The sequence below is a fragment of the Coptis chinensis genome, chromosome 3 (assembly GCF_015680905.1).
Source record: "Coptis chinensis isolate HL-2020 chromosome 3, ASM1568090v1, whole genome shotgun sequence".
NCBI lineage: Eukaryota > Viridiplantae > Streptophyta > Magnoliopsida > Ranunculales > Ranunculaceae > Coptis > Coptis chinensis.
This window is the reverse complement of record NC_141458.1, coordinates 61,319,440-61,346,268: the sequence shown is the minus strand read 5'-3', so window position 1 is coordinate 61,346,268 and position 26,829 is coordinate 61,319,440. Positions and strand designations below refer to the sequence as shown.

Sequence of the window (26,829 nt, the reverse complement as noted above, 5' to 3'; positions counted from 1 at the left end):
TAGAAATCCTGTTGAAGTCAAAGCCAGCTGAAAAGGGCCCCGTGGACTGAAGAAATTGGGCTTTGGGCTCGATTTTCCGGCCCAAAACATGGACCCTCAGCCCATGCACGAAAATGTGGATCTGGTCTCCTCCATTTCCACACACAAGACTTAGCTCTTACGTATCAATTAGGTTAGGATAGAAAGTAGCCATTAAAGCTTAGTTCTAGATCTAGTTTTTGAATTAATTAATTAGTTGTTATTCTTATTTTAATTTCAGTATTGAATGATTGTTATTTAGTTGTTATATCAATAAAATATTTAGTTCTTGATAATCTAATTTCGTTTTCCATTAATTATTAGTTTCAATTCTTAGATTTACTTATTTGTCATTATTAGTTTAAATTAATTATTGCATGAGTAGTTTCCATTTGAGTTTAAATAAGCAAAGTTCCAATCTTTTTATGATGTCTAGTTTTAATTCATATGGAAATGATAGTTTGATGAATCAAGGCTAAACCTCCATTAGAGGGGTTTGATGAAACCTTGATTGTGTAGTGTAGAATCATTGTAAGAGTCTTTTCCACTCTAGAAGGTCGTTGATTCGCCATGAGAATGGGTGGACTTCCTCACATGCTAGTTATGAATTGGTAGAGATGCCATGTATAATTAGGGATTAGAACGACCAATTCTTACCGTAAGAATGTAAGAATTGGATTACAACAATCTATGCTAGTTCTTAAGTTGGATTCAAGGTAGATTCAATTCCCCCTAATTCTTATTCTAGATTCAAACTTTAGTATTCCGTAGCATTTCGTAGTTAAATCATTATAATCCTAGTATCTTGTTAGTATAAATTGCATCATAGTATAATTCATAAAACTCTCATTGACTTTGGTAGTATTGATAGTCGTAGGAAACTTGAATGCTAAAGAACTAGGAGTGGAACGAATCTTTTATTCCAACTCTACTTCAATAGTATCGAGAGTAGAAATCTTTGATAAATAGTATACGAAAAGTTTTAGTTTTACTTGTGTTTAGACTTCATCGTTTATTCCGAGTAGAATTTTATTCACTTTTATTGTTTTATCAAATGGCACCGCTGCCATCTTAGTTCCCTTTAGTTTTGTTTTCTGTAGAATTGTTAGTTTTCCAAAGTCCCATAACCCACCCACCTTTGTTTGATTCTCACTGTGGTTGTCCGTTTCAGCATTGAAAATTTTCCTCGAAGAATTACACGGAGCGCTACCCGCACCCTGGGCAAGCTAAATTGGAGCGCCACCCGCGCCCAAGCGCCTAGAAATCCAGTTTTTGGCTGAGCGCGATCCGCGCCTTGCTAAGGCAAAACACGAGCGCCCCTTGCGTTGAAGCGCTTGGACCTTAAGGTTTTCCCTGAGCGTGACTCGCGCCCTACCAAGGCTAAATTGGAGCGCCACCTGTGCCCAAACGCCTGGAACTCCAGCTTGACCTGAGAGCGACCTGTGCCCTACTTAGGCCTATTCGTAGCGCGACCTGCGCCCTCTGTTGAAACTACCCGATTTCCACAGGTTTGTTTCAAACTTCCATTTCTTTCATAGTTTTCAGTGTTCTAACTTGTTATTCACACTGAGCACGCGTAAACAAAAAGCTATTCATAAGCGAAGCAAAAAGGCATTCAGGTACTCTTTTCTTCCACACCTCGCATCTCCTGTTAGAGGTTCATACTAGCATATCAGGATTGTTTGGAGTGTTATTGTGTTTCGTTAAGATTGGCTTAGCCTTGCATGAGATTAAGGTCAGGACGAAGAAAAACGCCTAACGTAATCAACCGGCAACGTCAACAAACACGCTTTGCTAGTATACCACTCACTACACCTCTTGCTAATATACCACACACACCACCTGAAGTAATGGCTGAAGAAAGAGAGTCTCCTCTCTTTGACTTTTACAAAGCCTTGAACGATGGCCCTAAATCTTGCATCATTCTATTAGACCCAGTGGGGGATTTCCGAATCCCCCCAAATATATTTAATTTGTTACCCATTTTTCATGGGTTAGACCATGAAAAACCTTATCAGCACATGCGTAGGATTGACCAAGTCCTTACTACATTCCACCATCCTAAAGTTGGTGCTGAACAAATTAAACTGAGGGTATTTCCCTTCACTTTAGCCGATAAGGCGGCGTCTTGGTTAACTGCCCAAGCGCCAAATTCTATGGACTCGTGGGCTAAACTTGTTCAACTGTTTATGGAACATTTTTACCTACCACTGAAGATCGATGAAATGCTTTCCAAGATTCATTTCTTTTGACAAAATCCTCATGAATCATTTTCAGAAGTTTGGAATCATTTCACCGATCTACTTATAGAGTGTCCACACCATAACCTCGCGAAAGACACGCTAGTTCGTGCCTTTTTCAAGGGACTGTTACACCACCACAAGGAGGTGCTTGACATAATGAATGGGGGTAGTTTCCTAAGTAAGGGAGCCTCAGAGGCTTATAAATTTTTAGAAGATCAAACTAAGCGTAATAATAACTGGGGGGTAGTGATGATTTCTCCCGTTTCGCTAGTTCTTCTACAACAATTAAAGCCGCCGGTATGTTTGAGATGAAACCCGATCCGGAACTTAAAAATTTAATCAAATCTCTAACTAAAATGGTAGAGCCTATTTCTGTTCAACAAATGCCTATCCCCGTCATGAATGTCAACTCCAATCCATGTAATTTCTGTTTGAGTCCAGAGCATCCCGACTCCTATTGTCCTCTCGCCTATGAACAACAACAGTCACAACAGGATAATGTTTGCTTGATTAATAGTTTTCCTATTCCTAACACCCCTGGAGACAACATCCTAACCCGGTTGGAGAAATAATCAACAAGTAACACCTCCAGGGTTTAATAATCAAAATGTTAGGCCAGTAAACAATTATAACCAAGGCTCACCACGACAAGGTCAGGGTAATTATAATAATTATAACAATAATAATTATAATACTAATAGAGGTATCGTTCTAGTAAATAATAGCTATCAAAATCCACCAATTAATAATCAACGTGACATAGTTCCTATCACACAACTTATAGCTAACACTCCTCCACAACCGGATCGTTTCGATACCTTTATACAATCTCAACAACAGATTTTACAAGCCATCCAACTTTCCTTACAGCAGTTAGCTCAAGAGAAAGTACAACCCAAAGGTGTGTTTCCAGGTTAAGCGATAGCTAATCCTAAAACAACAAACACAGCCTTTGAGGTAAATGGTAATACTAGTACGGAAAATGAAAACATAGGTGAACTAAATGCCATCACCACTCTCCATTCTAGGAGAGTGGTTGATAACAAAGTAACTATGCCTATAGTTACCCCACCAGTTGTGCCTACACCGGAGATTGAACTAGATATCATAATAGAAACTGAAGAGCCTACCCCTGTAGAGGTACCAGTTAAACCACAACCTAAGAAACAGAAAGCAAAGGTTAGACATCCAGTTGATCCATACGCTAAATATAGAGAGAAACCACCGTTTCTCTAGAAATTAGCTATGTTAAACAGGGATACAAACTTCGACAAGATTAGGGAAGTTTTTAAAAATCTAACGATAAACTTACCTTTTCTGGATGCAATTAAAAAATTACCTCACCATGCTAAGTTTCTCAAAGAGTTGTGCACTAAAAGGCGTAAGACAAATATTTCTAAAGACGCCTTTTTAACTGAACAACTTCCAACTTTAACAGAACACAATGGAATCGTTAAGTACAAGGATCCTGGTCGTCCTTCTGTACAATGCACCTTAGGAGCGAGATTCCCACAGGGGCCGCGGCTTTACTAGGGCGAAGTGAGTGTTTACTCCCCGTATTATCTATACAAACAAATAGGTCTACAAGAGATGCAACCTACTAAAATGACGTTGAAATTAGCGGATCGATCTATTAAGTACCTTAAGGGTGTGGTTGAAAACGTGCTTGTTAAGGTCCAGGATTTCTACTATCCTGCTGATTTTGTTATCCTTGATAAAGAAGTTACTAATGACTCTGTTCCGATCATCTTAGGGCATCCCTTCTTGGCGACTGCCAAAGTGCTTATAAACTGCCGCGATGGTTCGATGTTCTTGTCTTTTGACCATCTTTCGGTTGAGGTAAATGTTTTTAAAATGATGAAACTGTTACTAGATTCGTCTATAGATGAAGAGGTTAGCATGATCGAGAGCTTGACTCAAGATTACTTTAATAACATGTTTCCAGAAAACTATATGCATAAATTCCTTTCTTTTGGAAGTTCAGATTTTGTCGATGACTCCTACGTAGAGGAAGTCAACACCATCTTCGAGTCTACACAAATCGTAGACCCTTTGGTTGCTCTATCTACAGAGTTTGAAGACCTGCTGCCTAAGCAAGTATTCATTACTCAAGATGACGGCCCTCCAGAAGCATTTATCGATATTCCTTCCACCCCGGTGCTTAAACCTCTTCCTCCTGAGTTAAAGTATATTCAACTTGATCCGGATGGTAGTCATCCGGTAATTATATCTTCTCTGTTATCTAAGGAGGAAGGGACACGGTTGATCAGGGTAATTAGGGAACATCGTTCTGCGATTGGTTGCTCCCTAGCCGACATTAAGGGAATATGCACTCATCGTTTCCATTTGGAGGATAACACAAAAACTTCTCGCAAACCTCAGCATCGCTTGAACCCTTCCATGAAAGAGGTGGTCAAGGAAGAGGTCTTACGGTTACTCGATGCGGGTATCATATACCCAATCTCTAATAGCGAATGGGTAAGTCCCATTCATGTAGTTACAAAGAAATCAGGGATTACCATGGTACGTAATGCCAAGGGTGAATATGTTGCCATGCATGGTCCTATGAAATGGAGGATCTGTATTGGTTACAGACGTTTAAATGCAATGACACGAAATGATCATTTTCCTTTACCCTTTATAAATCAGATGCTTGAACGCCTAGCTGGTCATGCTTTTTATTGTTTTTTGGATGGCTACTCTGGCTATTTCCAAATTATTATTGATATTGATGACCAAGAAAAGACTACCTTCACATGTTCTTTGGGAACATACGCCTATAAACGAATGCCTTTTGGCCTTTGTAATGCTCCTGGTACCTTCCAACGGTATATGCTTCATATATTTGGTGACATGGTAGAACCTTTCATGGAAGTATTCATGGATAATTTTTCTATCTATGGAGACTCTTTCACTGAATGCCTGTCTAAAGTTTTGACACGATGTGAAGAGAAGAGTCTCGTTTTAAATTGGGAAAAATGTCACTTCATGGTGAAAAAAAGCATAGTACGAGGTCACATCGTATCTAGTGATGGCATCGAAGTATATAAGGCCAAACTAGATAAGATAGCGACTCTACCTATACCACGGACTGTCTGTGATATTAGAGCCTTTCTAGGCCATACAAGTTTTTATAGGCGCTTTATCAAAGATTTTTCAAAAATAGCTAGGCCGTTAACTAATCTGCTTTTAAAGGATGCCATTTTTTATTTTAATTTTAACTGTAAATAGGCTTTTAAAACTTTAAAAGCCGCCTTTAACTTCTGCACCCATTATACTGACCTCGATTGGTCTAAACCTTTCGAACTCATGTGTGATGCTAGTGATTATGCAGTTGGTGCTTTCTCTTGGGATGTAAACTAGATAATAAATCCATCGTTATTTATTATGCTAGTAAAACTCTAAACGATGGTCAAAGGAATTATACAACTACTGAAAAGAATTTTTTAGTCTGTCGTTTATGCTTTAGATAAATTTCGTCTTTATTTGGTTGGTTCTAAGACTCTAGTTTACCGCGGACCATGCAGCCTTAGGTACCTTCTCGCAAAGAAGGATGCTAAGAGAGATTAATCCGATGGATTCTTCTCCGCAAGAATTCACATTAGAAATAAAGGACAAACGAGGGGTCAAAACGAGTTGCCGACCACTTATCTAGACTTACAAACGATGATGATAGTGATTCGACTCTATCTTTGGACTCTTTCCCGATGAGCATCAGTATGCTTTTTTCTGCACCATGGTATCTTTGACATTGTGAATTATTTAGCATCTGATGTTATTCCTTATGATTGGTCAAGAAATGAACGTAAGAAGTTCTTGGCCGAGTTAAGCTTATACTCTTGGGATGAGCCCCTACCTTTTCAAGTATTGTGTGGATCAGATTATTCGTCGTTGTATTCCCCAATGGGAATATAATGAGGTTCTCTCATTCTGCAATGACAAAGAGTGTGGTGGCCATTTTAGTGGTATGAAAACAGCTGCTAAAATTCTTCAATATGGGTTTTATTGGCCTACTCTCTTTAAAGATGCCCAAGTGTATTGCAAGATGTGCATTCGTTACCAACAACTTGGGCGAATCATGAAGCGTAATATGATGCCATTAAATCCAATCATGGTGGTAGAAATTTTTGACGTATGGGGCATTGATTTCATGGGTCACTTTCTAGTTTCCCATGGTTTCATTTATATTCTAGTTGCTGTGGACTACGTGTCTAAATGGATAGAGGCCATGGCTTGCCGTAACAATGACCATAAGACAGTTGTGTTTTTTGTTAAAGAGTATATTTTCTGTCGATTTGGCATTCCCAAAGCCATCATTAGTGATGGTGGAACACATTTTGCAACAAAGTTGTTGCATCTCTTGTGAAAAAGTATGTAGTTACACATAAGGTAGCAACTCCATATCATCCACAAACTAGCGGACAAGTAGAAGTTTCTAATAGAGAAATCAAAAAGATATTAGAAACAACTGTAAATCCTGATAGGAAAGATTGGTCAAAGCGTCTATCTGATGCCTTATGGGCATATAGGACTGCTTTCAAAACTCTTATAGGTATGTCTCCCTTTAGACTTGTATTTGGGAAACCTTGTCATTTGCCCGTTGAGTTGGAGCTCCGCACTATGTGGGCTATAAAAAACCTTAACTTCAATTTTGATGAGGCGGGTGTCAAGCCTAAGTTGCAATTGAATGAGCTTGAAGAAATCCGTAGCGATTCTTATGATCTCGCGAAGGATTATATAGCTAACATGGAACGCGTTCGTGATAAGCAAATCTTGCACAAAGAGTTTGTGGTAGGTCAAAAGGTCTTACTTTACAACTCATGTCTACATATTTTTCTAGGAAAATTAAAAACCCATTGGTTTGGTCCTTTTCTGGTTACTAAAGTCACCCTCACGGGGCAATCACTTTGGTAAATCCCAAGGACAACAGTACCTTTCAAGTCAATGGCCAACGGTTGAAACATTTCCACGAGCTTTTGTCCCCTGATGTAGAGGAAGTCCTTTTTGGGACCATATCTATCTATCTTGGTGACCTTTTCGTTGGTGTACTTTCTTTCATTTCCATATATTGGTAAGTGCACCATTCAGGTAACCGGGCCCTCCCTATGGAGTGTGTGGCTGTAAGTACCGGATCCTAAGTCCACGTTAAACATAATTCATGTTTCCACTCTTGCATGTTTTCTCAGATTTTGAGTCATGTTCTTTTATGGTGTGAATTATGCAATTATTATTTTCTTGTTTTTCTTATATTAAATATTTTTCATAAAAAAAAAAAATTGTTAAAATCACAAACATAGTAATTTAGGAAGTCTCGGGAATCTGACTTTGAAAGACCCACTTTTAAAAACAAATTTTCTAAACTCTGTGTCTAAAATTTGTTTGGGGTTAGGGTGTTCGTTTCCATCCTGGATTGTTCAACTTCCAGTTGTGTTTTTTAGACCGTTTAATTGTATTCCGATTCGGATTGACATTATCTATGAAATTAGAGTTCATTCGTTCGCATAACTTACGTCATGCACGCACTTCAAGGCATTTTTTATCTTCTTATATGTCATCCACTGTCTGAATAGAATGTTTTATGGTTCATTAGATTAGAAATTCTCTCCTGATCATTTTCATATCTCATTTGCAAAAATCAGACCGGTAACGAAGCGGCAATTTTAGTTTGAAGTTGCGCTAAAAATCAAATTTTTTTTGGAATTCGATTTGCGCTTGGGCCCAAGCCCACAGTTCAACCTAAGAACGCATCGCGTTCTTCTTCTTCACCTTCACCATCGCCATTAACATGTTTTCAACCCTAGAACCAAAATAAAAATAAAAAAAAAAAAAAAAAAAAAAAAAAAAAAAAGAAAAAGAAAAACCTAACTTAATCCATGCCCAAATTCATTCCCAAACCATATATTCTTCTCCAACTCATTCCCCCAACAATTTCCACCACCGAACCCCCCAAAAATTTTGAATTGCCGCACCACCCACGCGCCACCACCATCGTTTTTTTTTTTGTAAGGTTGTTTCAACTTGTTCCTACACCTCCTATAAACCCCCAAATCATTCTAAAATATCAATGGCTCAAAGACGTCGGATTTTGCCGGAGCACGCGTTTACTGCCGACCACTTCGCGTTGTTTTACGGTGATGAGATGGTTAGGAGATATTGGAGTGACTTGTGGTACTCAACAGACAATTTTTACCATGAAGATTTGGTCTGACAGTTTTATAGGACGAGGGAGTTGGATGGAAATAAGATTTTTGTTAAGGTGGCTGGGAGGAGGAGAGAAGTATCTACTGGGTTGTTGGCTGAGATTTTAGGCATACCGCCTAGACGCCATCTCGATGCCACATTACAGGATTCCCAATTTACTGGGGTCGAGCCGTTGATGAACACGACTATTTCGTAAGGGAACTACAATGCGAGCTCGCATTGTGTTCACCAGTTGTCTCTCATAACCAACCAGCTAGCTGTAGCTCAGTGGATTGGTAGGAATGTCATAGAGAAGGATAAAGTCATCGACATCAGTTTGAACTGCCTTCACATTCTATGGATACTCCACGAGCAGAAGTATGAGTTCTGTATTTTGGAGTTTTTGAGTAACATGATTAGGGGAGTTGGGAAGAGTATTGCACCTCTCCCTGTTTTGATAACGAAGATCATGATGACCTTGAGAGTGACTCCGACATCTGATAGGATTTGCCTGAAAGAGCACCGAAATCCTCATATTTACACGGAGTGTATCCAAAGAGTTTGGAGGTTGCCTGAAGAGAGGGTAGTCGAAGATGATGACTCGGAGGATGAGGAGGACACGACATGTTTTGATGCCTATGCCTTGGAGAAGTGTAGGTCGGATGCAGAACGCATGATTGTGATTCATCGTGGCATGCGTTCTCTCAATACAATTTGCGAAGACCTCTGAACTCGACAGGCTACCATGCATCATAACCCGAACTTCGTGCCTCGTGCAAGGATGGCGGATGAGAGCGTGTGGAACTGATGAGGGCTGAGATGGAAGCTCAACGCAAGTTCCGAGATGATATGCTTGCACGCTTTCCACCCCAGGGGGGTGCTTCTTCTGAGGAGCAGTCTGTGAGGCACGAGCGTCGTCGCCGCAGGACGGATGGCTCTGGCTCATCAGGAGCTCAGGAGCCATCACCTTCCCATGTCCTTTCCACTACCATCAGCGAGTGGTTTAGGAATATTATGAGTTGATGTTGTTTTGTATTTGCTTTTTATTTAGTTCGGATGTTAATTTATGAATTCCGTATTTAAATTTGAATTTGGTTGTTAAATGTTGTTTGAATTTCAATTTTAATATAATATGGTTCTTTCCAAATTGTGCATTGTTTTTATGGTTAATCCCACCTTCCCGAATTGTTTGGGGGGTGGTATTATTCACTCTAGCATGATTTGTGATATGATTCTCCAGTTTAGGATTTGTTTTGGAGTGAGGGTTGAGAATATTGCCGATATAGGCATGGCTATGAATAGATATTGTGGTAGGATGAAATCTCGATGAGTTAGGCAGTTTCTATCCTAAATTCACTCTAAAAGATATTAGGGTTGTTTTAGAATCAAGAATATGAGTTGTTTTCGTTTTCGGTTTTGGAAATTTTTTGTTTCCGTAATTGCCTTAAATTTTTTTGGCAACTTCTCGATTCGTTTTAGCAACTTAAAACCTATAAAAACTTCATTCATTCTACACTCATAACCCACACTACACTGATAAGTGCTCAAAAAGTGCTATTTAACCATCGATTATGCCTCTTGTTTAGCCAACTTAGTGGACTAATAATGTTTGTAAGTTATGTTTTATGATTCTACAGCTCAAAGAGAGAGTTTTGTGGAATATTAGAGAAAAAGGGGTAAAACGGAGCAATTCGGAGCATTAAGGATCACATGGGAAGCCCGTGGACAATCATGGAGAAGGCCAAAGAATTGGAGCTATTAAAGATGCGACTTGGACCTATTTTAAAGCCTATTTGGAAGACCAAGGCCAAAGGATTCGTTGCTTTGACCAAAGCCCGCAAAAGAGGATAGAAGGATAAAGCAGAAGAGACAAAATAGGCTTATGCGTCTGACGATTGATTGATCCCTCGAGACGATGAATAGTGCGCCCGTGACGCATGGATCGACACTGTAGCCAATTTCTTCTCAGTTTTGGAGACGAAGTTGGACTCTAAAAGAAGTCTATTTGTATTAGGAAACAAATGACGGTTTGGAATGCTTCTAGAGCTCATTGTAACCTCTATAAATAGAGGACCTAAGTGCCTCATGTAATATGCCAATTCACTTATACTCTTGTCTCCAGAACTTGATGCAGAGAGAGATTAATAATAAAAGATCGGTTTTAACTAGCTGAGTCTTAATAAATTAGTCTTTCTAGTCTTATGTTCTTCGACTCTTCTTCTTCTCGTTCTTCGTGTTCTTCCTTCTCTATGGAAGGCTAATCTTCTCCTTCAAGGGAGGAGATGAAGCCAGTGCTTAAGGTTTAATGATTCTTCTGGTTCATCGTGTTATTTAATCAGGTTAGTTCTTTATGTTTTTAGTTATTAGTTCCATTGCCCACACCAGGGGATGGAAGTATAGAATAGGTTTATGTTTTGCAATATTAATATCATGCTAGTGTTCTTTACTTTCCTTCTAGTAGTATAGTTCTTTAGAGTTAGGGAATTATTCTTTGTGTTACCTTAGAAGGGGTAGCTCAGGGAGTGGCTACCTAGGGGAAGTATTCTTTGTGTTTGCCTTAAGTGGTGATTCATTAAATGACCGCCCTATTAGGAAGTACTCCTTGATGTTGCTCTTGGTAATACATTGAATGGCTGCCCGAGCTTACATAAAAAGAAAGAAGATATTAATAGCATAAACATAGGAACAACCTTAAGTAGAGTTAATTGTTAACGATGTTTCATCCAAGATGGCATCGACACTCGCTCGATTGCCTAATTATAATCTACTTGTAAGAACAACCATGAAACAGAAGGTCATAGATTAAAAGTATTGGTGGATTCTAATCTCTTGAACTCCCTCTGTTATAAATTCTCAATAGTTTAGTTAATTTAGTTTAGTTTAGCATTAGAATCTAAAATCTCTACAATCATAGTTTTTAATCCTTTAAACCCCTTTCCAGTCCTGTCATTCACATAACATACACTTAAAAGTGGAACGATATCCTACTCATCCTTTACTTATTGAGGGATAATTAGGTTTTGATACGCTTCGTTTTGTTCAACGACCATACACCATCTACATACAACAAAAAGAGGCAGGTCAAATGGTGCCGCTTCCGTTTTAAGTTGTTTATGTTTAACGTTTTCTTTCAAGATTAGAATTTTGGATCTTGAGGTAATTTTAGCTGCATCATCCATCCTTTTAAGAAATAAAGAAGCTTGAAGGACATCTCGAAGACAAGATCTACCATCCAGGTTAGTCGAATCTTCATTCTTTTTATTTTATTCTTAGTATAGTTGCATTGTAGTTTAGTTTTATTGTTTTCTAGTATAATTGCATTTAGGACCTTTTCAACAATTGAAGTTGTAAGCCAACACAGTGAAATATCAAACTCTAGTGTTTCTTGTCTGAATCTTGACAAACGGACTATTGTTTGTGGGCAGTGGTACTTAAGCAATCTAAGTGATTCACCATAACCCTAGAAGAGACAACTTTAGACAACGGGCAAGATACTAGCTGGAAAGCCCAACGCAGTTGAAGGAAAGTAGTTTTGCATTTTAGTATAATTTAGAATTGTTGCATATTAGTTTAATTGCATTCAAGCATAGTAGGATAGTTTTTTTTTTACCATTTTCGCATAGCATTTTCTAGTGTATTCCCCGTCGTCCATATCATCGTCCGGTAAGAACACAACAATGGACAAGGTTTAACAACCGACTCACAAGAATACTAGACGAGATTGATACAATGGCCGCACGCAATGATGGAGGTGTTTTGGACACCAATAATCCTGAAGCTATCCCACCCATGCAAGCACAACAGAGGAAGAAGTTGAGTGATTTCTATTCACCAATCATTAGAGACCCACGAAGCAGTATTGTTTTTCCAGAGACAGAAGCTAACCAGTTTGAACTTAGAGCATCAGTAATCTCTATGCTTCCAAAGTTCAATGGTTCAGACAATTTTCAGCTTTATGTTCACATGAACAAATTTCTATCAGTCCTCAGAACTTTCAAGAACCAGAATATCAGGGATGAGAGTATCAAGTTAATTCTTTTTCCACTCTCACTCCAAGGTAAAGCATCTGAATGGTTAACTGCACAACCAATCAATTCAATCAACAACTGGGAGAAGTTGAGAACAAAGTTTATGAACAAGTTCTACCCACCCTGTAAGACGGATGCCATGCGCAGCAAGCCATCAACAATTTCAAAGGGAAGCCGATCAAGAATATCATCAAAGCTGGGAGAAATTCAATAATCTGCTAGTCTCATGTCCACATCATGGTTATGATAAGAGCACACCGCTCATTTTTTTTTTTTCAAGACTTTCTACTATGAACAAGCAGATGATACGATACCAATGCATCAAGGTAAGTTTACATCATTGGATGGAGAGGAAGCCTACAACTTTCTCGAGAATTTAGTCAAGACAGACGAACAATGGAGTACTAGCAACGAGGACGTAGCTAGAGTGGAGGGGGTGACGAAGCAATTTGGCAACCAAATTCAAGAAGACCCAAATCAAGCGATGATATCAATTATGGCAAGTCTATCAACAGAACTTGAAACTCTGAACAAGAAGTTTGATCAGTTCTCTATGAATCCTCCAAAACCAAACAATTTCCAAGCTAAACCTCACCCAACCAAGCCTTGTTATGCCATTTGTGAGCATTCTGATGAAGGCCACACTACTGAAGAGTGTTCGTACTATCCGAATACTAATGCAGAGGCATGTAGTATCAACTCTTTAGGAAGAAATAACCAGTTCAATCAGGGACATAATTATTGGAAGACACAAAATACAAATCAGAGGAATTTTCATCTAGGATTCCAAAATCAGTCAAATCAGTTCCAGAATAACCAGTATCAGTTCCAAAACCGCCAGCAACCATACATAAATCAACAGTCATACCAGAACCAGCAATACCAAGCCAACACAAACAGAGAGTTAGTACCAGAACTTATGAGTGGATATATTGCCCCTATGCCTCAATCAAGCAAAGCAGTTATCCCACATCTGGAAGAAGTTATCACCACCATTGTCAATGAGTTAAAACAGACAAATCAAAGAACCTAGAAGTTGGGGAGTAACTCTAGTGTCATTCAAGGCCAGATAGGGCAAATCGCTGCCGCCTTGACGGAAAGATCGAAAGGAGCATTACCAAGCCAGCCGGAGCCAAATTCGAAAGGAAGAGGTGTCCTGCAAGTGGATAACCTGGAGATTACTCATGAACAAGTTAATTCTGTCACCACTCTGAGGTCAAGCAAGAAAGTTGATAACAAGATTGTCTATGAACTAGGAAAAGATTCTGTGGAGCCTAAGGTAACTTATGTCCCCACCATCCCACTCAGTTCTAACACTCTAGATATATCTAGTGTTGTGCCACCTATTGTTGCAAAAGAAGTTGAAGGAACTATTGTGGAAGTAAGTAAGAAGAAGGCATCACGAGTGACTCCACCTATCACTCCACTATTTGTTACCAAGCCAACCAAAGCTGAAAGAAGAGAACCGATATTGAAGAATCCGCCAGCACCGTTTCCTTCGAAACTAGTGAATACTAGAAAGGATGACCAATACAAGGAGATTTGCAATGTATTTCAGAATTTGCATATTAATATCCCATTTCTGACCGCCATCAAGCAAGTTCCCTCGTATGCCAAGTTCGTGAAAGATCTAGTGAAGAAGAAGACTAACATTCCGAAAGGAGCTTTTATCGCTCAAAGATGTTCATTGTACCTACATAATCTAGCGGTTGTGAAACTGAAAGATCCTGGAAGTCCAACTGTTACATGCAGAATTGGAGATTCTTTCGAGGAGCAAGCTTTATTAGATTTGGGTGCCAGTGTGAATCTTCTACCATATTTCGTCTACAAGAAGTTAGGCTTGAAGGATCTTAAATCGACTGATGTTACTTTACAGTTGGCAAATAGATCAGTAAAGATACCTAAAGGAATCATTGAAGATGTCATAGTCAAGATCAAAGATTTCTATTATCTGATTGATTTCATAGTACTCAACACAACACCTACATCTGGTAGGCATACCAATCATTCTAGGCAGACCATTCTTGGCCACTGCAAATGCACTCATCAACTGTCGAAATGGTAATATGACGTTATCCGTTTGGTAATATGAGAGTCGAAACCAATATCTTCAATACGTTACAGCAACCACAGGAGGTGTGTGTTGTGAATGAGGTATACATGATTGAAGCGTTAGCACAGGATTATCTGACTCATTCATATCCTGCTGATGAGTTGTTGAAAGCTCAGACAGACTTAGACTGTGTGGAACTTAATGTCGAGGCAATCAATGTGATTTCGGATTCATCACCTGTCATGGATGACAGCAAGTTCAGAGAAAAGTTTGAATCACCTATGCCTGATGGACCATCTAAAGAGCTTAAGAAGGAGCAGCCTAAAAGACCTAAAAATTTGTTTCTTGAACTAATTCTGATATTCGGCATCAATGGTAATATCCTACCTTTTTCTCATCCATTTAATATACTTCTTTATACATTGAGGTCAATGCATGCATAAGTAGGGGGAGGGTGTACTTGAGAAATAAATTTTGAAAATTAGTTTTCAAAAACAAAAATATTTTAATGATGAGTCTGGGATATATATTCTATACTGCTTAGTGTTGAGTTTGATAGATAGCTAATATTATTGATTTCATTACCGCTTAGACCATTTATTATGCTTGGACATAGTTCTTGTTGATAGAATTCTTTATCAAGGCACCACCATAATACTTGGTCAGTTTTGTGTACTTTTACTAGAAGAGAGATTTAAACCCCTAGTAAACTGGAAGTAGAATTTTTTTGACTTAGCCCATGAGACTTGAGCTTTATACCCATTCTTTGGAGAGTTCTTACGAAAAATCTGAGTCTTAGTGACTCAACATCTTTCAGTTCTTTATGTCGTTGTAATATAGTCTCATTATTTGTTGATTTGGTTAATCACGAAGTGACATCAACTGGGGAGATAGCCATTAGGTCTTGTAGTCTATTCGAAATAGAGTATCATATTGATAAGTCAAGTAGTGAACCTATTCAGCCTTTATCCCACCTAGTAGGACCCCTTTTGAGACTTACAATAAGCCATTTTCTTTCATAAAACCCTTTACCCTTTACCCAACTCCAGACAAAGAGTATAGCCAAAATCTTTATCAACCATACCCATATGTTTCTGAGAATACGAGGGGCACAAAGAGGAAGAAATAACACAAAAGGAATATTACAAGGAAATACCAGAGAGATACAATGAAGACCATCATTCTGTTCTAAGTGAAAGAAGCTAGTGGAAAACAAGCATATCCAGTACTAATCAAGGATATACCACTGAGTAAAAAAAAAAAAAAAAAAAAAAGTTGAACAGAATGGATGGAAAAGCTAAGACAAAGGAAGAATTTTCTTTGCAATACAGAATTTGAAGAAAAGCAAAGACAAAATAGGCTTATGCGTCAGGGACGCATGGATCGAGCGTCCAGACGTATTGATCGCGTCTGAGACGTATGAATAGTGCGTCCAGACGCATGGATTGACACTGTAGCCAATTTCTTCTCAGTTTTGGAGATGAAGTTGGACTCTAGAAGAAGTCTATTTGTATTAGGAAACAAATGACGGTTTGGAATGCTTCTAGAGCTCATTGTAATCTCTATAAATAGAATACCTAAGTGCCTCATGTAATTTTCCAATTCACTTATACTCTTGTATCCAGAACTTGAGGCAGAGAGAGATTAATAATAAAAGATCAGTTTTAACTAGCTGAGTCTTAATAAATTAGTCTTTCTAGTCTTATGTTCTTCAACTCTTCTTCTTCTCGTTCTTCGTGTTCTTCCTTCTCTATGGAAGGCTAATCTTCTCCTTCAAGGGAATAGATGAAGTCAGTGCTTAAGGTTTAATGATTCTTCTGGTTCATGGTGTTCTTCAATCAGGTTAGTTCTTTATGTTTTTAGTTATTAGTTCCATTGCCCACACCAGGGGATGGAAGTATAGAATAGGGTTTATTTTTTGCAATATTAATATCATGCTAGTGTTCTTTACTTTTCTTCTAGTAGTATAGTTCTTTAAAGTTAGAGAAGTATTCTTTGTGTTACCTTAGAAGGGATAGCTCAGGGAGTGGCTACCTAGGGGAAGTATTCTTTGTGTTTGCCTTAAGTGGTGATTCATTGAATGGCTGCCCTATTAGGAAGTACTCCTTGATGTTACTCTTGGTAATACATTGAATGGCTGCCTGAGCTTACATAAAAGGAAAGAAGATATTAATATCATAAACATAAAAACAACCTTAAGTAGAGTTAATTGTTAACGATGTTTTAGATTCAAGAGGGCATCGGCACTTTCGCCGATTGCCTAATTGTAGTCTACTTGTAAGAACAACCATGAAGGTAAGGTCATAGATTAAAAGTATTGGTGGATTCTAATATCTTGAATTCCCTCTGTTATAAATTCTCAATAGTTTAGTTAATTTAGTTTAGTTTAGCATTAGAATCTAAAATCTCTACAATCATAGTTTTTAATCCCTTAAACCCCTTTCCAGTCTCCGCCCTTCACATAACATACACTTAAAAGTGGAACGATATCCTACTCATCCTTTACTTATTGGGGGATAATTAGGTTTTGATACGCTTCTGTTTTGTTCAACGACCATACACCATCTACATACATAAAAAGAAGCCTGTCATACACCTAACTTTCATCTTTCACCTTTCACTCCCACGGTTCCCATTTTTCTTCTCCATTTTAGCAACTTAGCTTAGCGAAGCCAAGGCCCCCTGTGATGATCAAGCATACGCCCGCCCTTGGCAATCGCCCCCACAGAATTTCATCGAGTACGACCACGCCTCTACCAAGCCCTCGAAAGCTGAGCGAACTCTTGCCACAACACTGGAATTCCAGTTTTCATCTTGAGCACGACCCGGGCCCATCCCAGGCAAAAAGTGAGCGCGCCCTGCGCCCAAGTGCCTGGAACTAGAAAATCACCAAGGCGCACCCTGCGCCCTACCCAGGCATAGGTTGAGCGCACCCCGCGCCCAAAACCCTGTGGGCAAGAAAAATTCCAATATTTTGTGGGTTGTTCCAAGATCGTTGCAGCTGTTCTAAAGAGTAGTTTTGTGATGACTTCTCCAATAGTAATATCGGAGCAGTCTTTCGAACACTTGTTGGGGAGCGAGACTTATGGACATTGGTTCCGCGAACGGATCATGTAGTGCGGATGGAGGCATCTTCTGGTAAGTGAAGACGACTCGTATTCACTTAAGCTTACTGAATTTTTTTACAATAATGTTAAGTTCTATTGTAACCAGGATGGAGAACAAGAATTCTCCGTCATGGTTGATGACACACCACTAGAATACAATACGTATGTGGTAGCATTAGTTTCGGGAATACCAATACCTGATCCTATTCACACGTGGGGATATATGACCGGTAATGCATACCTCTATGACTATACATATTTCCATGCGTATTATGGGGGAGGGGTATTTCATATAATGGACCAAGGGCGTTACAACATAGCCCTTGGTAGCCTGTCCCTAAAAGTAGGCACCACTATGTTATTCATCCTGATGAATATTTTAGGAGATTGGCAGTTTAGCTCTGCAAATAATACTGCTGGTGACGTTTTCCTTGCTTTAGATGAGGGACGTCGTCGATATGACATTCCCTGAGTATTAGTGGCTAGTCTTAAGAGATCCCAAAGCATGCGACATAAGTATCTTCTTATGCCTGTTTTGGTTTGCCGTATCATGCTCAGTTGTCTACCTGAATTCTGTAACCAGTTCACGGATTCGAAAAGGGTTGAAGTTATGAGAACCACCAATTGGGTGGTTCGCTTATTTCGAGTAATGACTTGGCCGGGATGGCAGGTGCAGCCTCATTTGGTTGTTCCTTACACCCCATCAGACATAGTAACACTAGACAGGTTAGCACAAGTTGACGACACACGGCGGCGGGCTTGGCAAGTTATCATGGCATGGCAGGATGGAAAGGAACCTCCTCTCTTTGGAGAGGGAAATGAGGAAAATGCTTAAACGGGAGTTAAGGTTAGTTTTTATTTCAGTTAGTGTCTACTTATGTCCCAAGCAATTTATTTATCATTAACCCCATTACGGGTGGAACTCTTATAGAGTTGTGTCAGTTTTTCTTTTCTATATTAGTATGTTTAACCTTGTTTTGCAAATGTTCCAGAATTTCATGCATTTCAATTGTATTTCTCTAACCTATTTATTTAAATATTTTGAGGACAAAGCATGCTTCTTGTTTGGGGGGGGGGGGGGGATAGAAACACGTGTAATTATGGCATCTGTTAGGATATAGATATGTATAATATGCACTTGTTTTCTAGTTAAAAAAAAAAAAATCAAAAATTTTAAAAATATAAATAAAAAGTATGTTATACACTTAGGAATATTGGTATTATTTTCTTTCTCTATGCTCTCAATAATCTAGAAGTCTCACGTAGCTTTTGCATTAGAATAGTTTTTAGAAACTTAGGCTAATATGTAGGTAATAATCCTTGCATCTATCTATAAATACATGAGTATCTATGATTGTTGGCAGTAAGTTTCTCAAATCTAGGCTAGAGTACTTATTCTACAAATCCTGTGAGAATATAGCCTAAAGCCTTATATGAGTGAAATATTTGAGAAATGACACAAGGGAGGAGTAAAATCCGGATAGAAAAATCACACGTCCACTTGCTTGATCACTATACCATATCCTAAGTGGGAATTTAGGCCCTCTTTGGATCGATATAGCCAAAAATTCAAACCTATGAATTATTTTCTGCTAGTCGCCCTTCTGAGCCTTTCTTGAGCCTTTCATAAACCGCAAATCCTTTACCCTGTTACAAAACAAAAAAAAAAAAAAAAAAAAAAAATCAACCTACCCAATTCTTTGAATAAGTCTGAGAATAGAGATGAAGAATAGAAAAGGGAAGAACCTTTGAAATCAAGAATTTGTTAGTCGCTTCAGATGAGAAAAGTAAGTTTCCATCCAAATAAAAAAATATATAATAATAATAAAAAAAAATAAAGAGTTAGAACTCCAAAAAAAGAATCAAAGGAGTCAAAAGAAAAAGAAAAATATGGCTAAGGATGGAAACAAAGTGTAGAAGCAAAAGTAAAGAACAAGGGTTTCTCTAGTTGTATAATATGAAGACTCTATTATCTCAGACTTGTCATTTTTGAATATCCATTTCCTTCCTTCTTAAACCATCTCCTAATCCCCGCAACACCTAATAAAGACCTTTAGCTCAATTAGGAATAGATTAGTGTGATAGTAAGTGATAGATGTGTTTGATCGACTCCGGCTTCCTTGTGTGTCATTGAGTTTGTAAGGTAAAGTATGCCCACTGCACACTGGAGTAGCGAAACTTGAGCAGAAAAATCAGAGTGGTTTTTGTCTTGACATTTATGCTAGGACGCTGTTCTAAGTTTTCAGAAACGGACCTGCTAGTTCATCTCATAGTATTACTCATTGCATATAGGTTTATTCATAGATGATTGATTATTATGCATATATTAGCTTAGGTTTCGAGTTGATTATTCTGTATTCATTGCTAGTGAGATGTATATATAATTGAGACATAGATAAGGAAACAATAGTTTTATTTCTGAGTCGTTGTAGTATAGATGAAGTTTGTGAGTACCTTCACTGGAAAACTGTCACGAGGCTATAACTCGTCCACTAGGGAATTCCTAGTGGTTTAAGGCATTTTTGCATATGGTCAATGTAATCGCACTCGGCAAAATGAGATTAGTTAGAACTCCATTTTTGGTCACTTATGCTAATTTCTCATATTTGCTTGAGGACAAGCAAAATGTTATTTGTGGGTGGTTTGATAAGAGCCTAAAACTTTAGTTCTAACCCCTTAATAATAATACTTTTAGACCAATTATACGAGTATTAAATAAGTGTTAATGCTAATTACGTGCTTTTATGTATTTCAGGCATTGAAGTCAATTATGTGCAGAAATGTGCAACTTTGGCGATATAAAGGAGCAAGGGTTGGTTGCTAAGAAGTTCTGTGATTAAATGCCAAGATTCAAGGAGAAAAAATCTTTGTAAAGCCCGGTCAGAAGCTGAAAAGTCAAAGTCAACGCGGGCAGAAACAACACACAAAAGTCAATAGAACTTCCGAAGATCGTATCTTTGGACTCATGCCTCGGAATTGGGCGTACCTTATGTCAAAACGACCGGCTCGGAAAGATCTTTCCAATGGTCCAAATCTTGAGCCAATCAGAGTAGCAAAAACAGACAAAAAGTCTATTGAAGTCAAAGCCAGTTGAAAAGGGCCCTGTGGACTGAAGAAATTGGGCTTTGGGCTCGATTTTCCGGCCCAAAACATGGACCCTCAGCCCATGCACGAAAATGTGGTTCTGGTCTCCTCCATTTCCACACACAAGACTTAGCTCTTAAGTATCAATTAGGTTAGGATAGAAAATAGCTATTAAAGCTTAGTTCTAGATCTAGTTTTTGAATTAATTAATTAGTTGTTATTCTTGTTTTAATTTCAGTATTGAATGATTGTTATTTAGTTGTTATATCAATAAAATATTTAGTTCTTGATAATCTAATTTTGTTTTCCATTAATTATTAGTTTCAATTCTTAGATTTACTTATTTATCATTATTAGTTTAAATCAATTATTGCATGAGTAGTTTCCATTTGAGTTTAAATAAGCAAAGTTCCAATCTTTTTATGATGTCTAGTTTTAATTCATATAGAAATGATAGTTTGATGAATCAAGGCTAAACCTCCATTAGAGGGGTTTGATGAAACCTTGATGAAAACTTGATTGTGTAGTGTAGAATCATTGTAAGAGTCTATTCCACTCTAGAAGGTCATTGATTCGCCATGAGAATGGGTGGACTTCCTCACATGCTAGTTATGAATTGGTAGAGATGTCATGTATAATTAGGGATTAAAACGACCAATTCTTACTGTAAGAACGTAAGAATTTGATTACAACAATCTATGCTAGTTCTTAAGTTGGATTCAAGGTAGATTCAATTCCCCCCTAATTCTTATTCTAGATTCAAACTTTAGTATTCCGTAGCATTTTGTAGTTGAATCATTATAATCCCAGTATCTTGTTAGTATAAATTGCATCATAGTATAATTCATAAAACTCTCATTGACTTTGGTAGGATTGATAGTCGTAAGAAACTTGAATGCTAAAGAACTAGGAGTGGAACAAATCTTCTATTCCAACTCTACTTCAATAGTATCGAGAGTAGAAATCTTTGATAAATAGTATACGAAAAAGTTTTAGTTTTACTTGTGTTTAGACTTCATCGTTTATTCGGAGTAGAATTTTATTCACTTTTATTGTTTTATCAATGCTCATGTATCTATCACCCACTCTGTATCCTGGCATGAGATACTAAGACAACACTCACCACAATTTGACACAATTCCCACTAGACCATCATCCACTAGTGCGGTAGCATCTTTGCTTGAGTTTCCATTCCTCTTTATGATGTCTTCATGCACACAGTTATTCTTCTCATCCCTCTTCAGTGTTCTGCACTCATACCTGAAGTGACCCTTGGTGGCATAGTAGTAATATTGCTTCTCTGCCTTAGGAGTTCTAGATTCACCCCTAGATTTGCTTCTGTCATCACCTCTAGAATGAGATGATTTTATGCTTCTACCTCTCCGCCGTTTATTTGTGACAAGGATCTCTGAGTGAGAGGAGCTGCTTCTTGAACTCCTTCTAGTCTCCTCATTCAACAAAGACGCGGTAGCCATCTCCATGGAAATGATTCCATCCTTAGCTAATCTGTGTAGAGAAACTGCTAACGTCTCCCAACTTTCGGGTAGAGAGTTTAATAGAAACAAAGCCTCAACTTTGTCTCCCACATTAATTTTCGTCAAATGCAACTAATTGATGGTATTCTTTACTTTATTAAGATGCTCAGACATTGAAGAACCTTCTTGGTACTTCGTGTTCGCAAACTTTTTAATGAGCAACACTTTGTTTCTGCCCGACTTCCTCTCATAGAGGTCTTCGAGTTTCTTCCACAAGCCAAAAGCTGTAGTCTCTTGGGATACATGGTGAAAGACACTATCATCAATCCACTATTGAATGTACCAAATTGCTTTTCTGTCAAGCTTGCTCCACTCAGCCACAACAACCGATTCCAGTTTTTCTCCATTTTCAATTGGTTGTGCCAAGTCCTTGCAATAGAGCAAGTCTTCCATCTTGGCTTTCCAAATGGTGTAGTTCTTCCAATTCAGACTAGTCATGCGAGTGTTCACAGAATGGTCCATCTCTACAAGTTATTTTTTTAACTCAAACCTCCTCTCAGGAATTTGTTCAAACACCTTCTGGGCTAGGTTTGGATAACACCCTAGGTTAATCTAACTTGGCTCTGATACCACTGTTAATACCGATACCAATCGATCCCCACTACACAGATAACTTGTATTAGGACCAACAACAATCACCACACAATAATCTAAATATCAACTACAACCTAGCTAACATGCCCAACTCTCTAAACAACTATTAACAACATATAATAATGTAAGGAGAAGAACAAGCATACCACAATACAAAGATATACCGTGGTTCGGCCAAAGGTGCCTACTTCCACAAGAGCTAATCCTTTTATAAAGTGGGAAGAAAGATTACAATCACTCCTTTCAGTTTCTCACCTTACTAGATCACTCCTATCTCTTTACAGGATTGTCTTTCTGTAAAAGTTATCTCTCAATCTTGACTACTTTCAAGATTGGGTTTTCCTTCTCTTGTGTTACCTTGGTTCGTCTGTTAGGTTTTGCCAAAAACCCCAACATATATTGCAAACTCGCGATTTCACAAAAATAGAATTCTGCCGAAAATAGGCATGGGTGCGGGCGCGCTCTCAACAAGGAAAATATTGAGCGCGTGCACCCTCAAAGTACTGTAAGTTGTTCATGGCATGGCTGGTCGCGCCTTGGGCAAGACCAAACTGAGCACGTGCGAGTGCTCAGCCTTTTTCACGCAAACTGAACTTCTTTCTCTCCTCATGTGAGGGATAACACCAACATGTGGGTCCTTCCTATTTCGTGATTTTGATGAAAGCATGCAATAGAGTTTCATAAACATCTCTTTGAAATGTAATCAATTTCATTATTGAAGACAACACATTTTCTTAAGACTAGAAAGAGTCGAAAGTTTTAGGACACTTTTGGTTTAAGTGTACCTGTACGGTTAGTAGGGTTTTGCCAAAGCTCTAGAGGATATGTAAACAAGGTTGGGCTTACTCATGCACAAGCCCCTACAATTAATGAGGCTGGGATAGAGAGCTTGGCTTGTTCCCCTGGGTTAGGTGTCAATTTCTTCATAATTGTATCATCTGCAAATAACTGCAGAAGGACACTATCAGTAAGAGGGAATGAGGGTGATAGATTAGAAACAAAAGCATATAGGAAAGACAGAATATGAACCTGAGACACACACACAAACACAGAGAAGTAAGAAAATTAATTACTGAGGTCGGCCTTTGTTATACCGAACTCAACTAATTCAAACATTATTTGCAAGTAGGAATCTGATAGGGTTATATACTAAAAGCATTACTTTTGTATTAACTCTAATTCTTTATATTTTGAATGAGAATCATATAGGCAAATGTTATGCATATTATATATGTTATTAGTTATATGCATGTGTCTAATACTTTATGTTGTAGATGATATGGTGTGTGGTGACACACAGAAGATCATATCATCAGTACCTTATAAAGTATAAGTAAACGTTCACAACTTAAATGGATTTGGACAAACCATTGGTATGGTTGTAGTATAATATGGTATTAGTCTATCTTGACTATAAGATTACACTAGTACACTTTGTGTGTATTGAACAGGACTAAGTGAGGTTATTTCTCTTTATACTGACTATATAAGAGAACAAACACCTCTGTCATTATGGATGCTTGTCCTCTTAATCTGGATATAATAACGGGCACTTACGTTCATTGTGCATTGCTTTAAATCATCAATGAGTGAGATTCATTTGTGAATCAACAAACTTGATGGATTGGGTAATGACATTGTATGTAAGGTGTGCTATTGATTATAGAAGGAATCCGTGACCCGCAGGAAGTTGGGTTGATGATGTCCCCTTGAGAAACTCAAAAAGATTGTCATGTAAACCTTGCCGGTGGATTTATTTTGACATGACAATGAGGTTGAGTGGTACTACTCAAGGACATAAGAAGCTAATTAATGTAGTTGTCAGTAACTTGACTTAATGAATGGATATTCAATATCTTAAACACGGGGAGATCAACGAGCATATAATATGGAGCCCATAAATGCTGACACTTAATTTGGGATTAGGGCGGTAGTGCAACAATGGCCTTTAGTAGAATAAGCCATTTGTTGACGGACTTGGGCCGTGTGTTCTGGGTGAACATGGGAAGCCTATGCCCGTCAGGAGGCCCAACCCTAATTTCTCCTTATGGTCCCTGTTGTAGCATATATAAAGGAAACCTCTTTTCTTTGGCTGTTTTTCTATACAAGAAAAATCAAGGTTTTGCTCAAGAAAAATAGATCCAGAAATCGGATCCAATTTTGGGAGTGAGAGAGGCCAAGAGAGAAAGAAGCGGTTGGAAGATCGTTGCCCACACAACGTCTACTCTGTGCATAGGAATACAACAGAAGATCAAGAGGTTGATTTCGGATTTCATAGTTATTGGATTCTCAGAGATATCAAGAAGCTGATCTAAAAGGTAAATTTCTAACCAAACCGTGACACCCTTTATTCCATTGCGCGTGGGTGTTTCGCGGTTCGTAGTAAATCATTCGGTGAAACCATAAATATTCCTACAGAATCTTCATCTTATTCTTGAGGATTTAATTACAAGGTTTTATTTTTTTTTCACAGAGATTGCCCCTGAAGCCCAATGCTCCAATTTAATTACGGATAAAAGATATAGACTTTTGTAATTATGTCAAAAGCCCACCCGGTCCATTTGTTGATAATATTACAAATTTGTCCTTCAAACAGAAATCTAAATTAGATAAAAAGATGGAAAACAGATTTGTCAAAAACAATTAGATCGAAAACAAAAAAACCCTAGTTCCTGAAATTAAACCTGAATTTCAAAATGAAGACCCGTAATGAAAGAAAAAAATAACGATTCAAGCGATCTTATGCAAGCAAACACAAAATCTACTTCAAAAAAAGAACAACCAAACGACAAAAATGTTAGAAACCAAATTTCATTGATAGTTTCACAATATTGATATACTAGAGTTTTCATTTTATGAAAATTTGGAAAATAAATTGGTTAAAACATGTTGAATGTATTAACGCATCGAATATACTAGGGTTTTTATTTTATGAAAAATTTGATTTTACATGTTGTTTTCCACTGCAACATGATTTTTGCTTCGAATGTATCGTCGAAAAATAGTGTTGGGTTGATTTGCATTGTCACTAATTACTTCTGCAACATCACTGCCAATTACCACTGCAACATGAGTGTTTGGGTTGAATGCAACATGAGTGTTGCACTGAAAAGTAACATTGTAAATGACCATGAGGGGTTTAATTGGTGATGTTTGTTTAAGGTCTGAGGGTGGTTTTCCACTATGTTGCAGTAAAAAAAGCAATGCAACATTCATGTTGCAGTGAGAATTGGGTGAAACAAGCTATATGAAAGAACTAGCTAGTACTAAATAATTCATTTTCTTTAATTTCAGGTTACACTGCAAGGGAAGGTGGAGGAGGAAGGCAAACAAAATTTGGTGAAAAGTGGGGATTTGAGTTATAGGTTAAATACGAAATCAATGGTTGATCTCATGAATTCGATTAGAGAAGACATAACGGATGTGCATAATGAAAAAATAATGGATAACCGTTTGCAACTCTGTTTAGTGTCTTCTTTGAAAATAGGATAGGTTGAATGTTAAATCTACAACAAAATCAAACATTGATGTTTGGTCAGTTCTGAGCACATACTCGGGAATAGACGATGCATTTTGTGTTGGGTTGTGTGAGCATACAATTCAAAGATAATCACACCAATAGAAGGATTTGAATTTGCCGAGCCTAGAGTTTGTAGGTGGAGCTTGGACGTACTCCGAGAAGCAATGGAGAAATGTCCTCTAAAGGAGATGGGTCCTGAAAAGATAAGTCTCATGCATGGTTCTTGTCTAATATCCTACTGCAACATAGATGTTATACTGTAAACTCTCACTGCAACATGGATGTTGCATTGTAAAACTCCTACTGCAACATGGTTAGTGTTTACTTTAGATAAAATCATCAAAAGCAGAAAAACAAAAACAAAAAGTCTACCACTTCACTGAAAAATAAAGCCACTAGGAAAAACCTTTGAAAATGGAGTTTGGTACTAGTAATACTACTACATATACCTCCAACACCCTATTTTT

The 26,829-nt window shown here is 38.0% G+C and overlaps 1 pseudogene; it reads right to left on the bottom strand.

Annotated features, from left to right (window-relative positions):
* The window catches only part of LOC147510290 (adenine nucleotide transporter BT1, chloroplastic/mitochondrial-like), a 31,583-nt pseudogene extending 5,525 nt beyond the window's left edge, over window positions 1-26,058 (bottom strand).
* Between the last annotated feature and the right edge of the window lie 771 nt (window positions 26,059-26,829).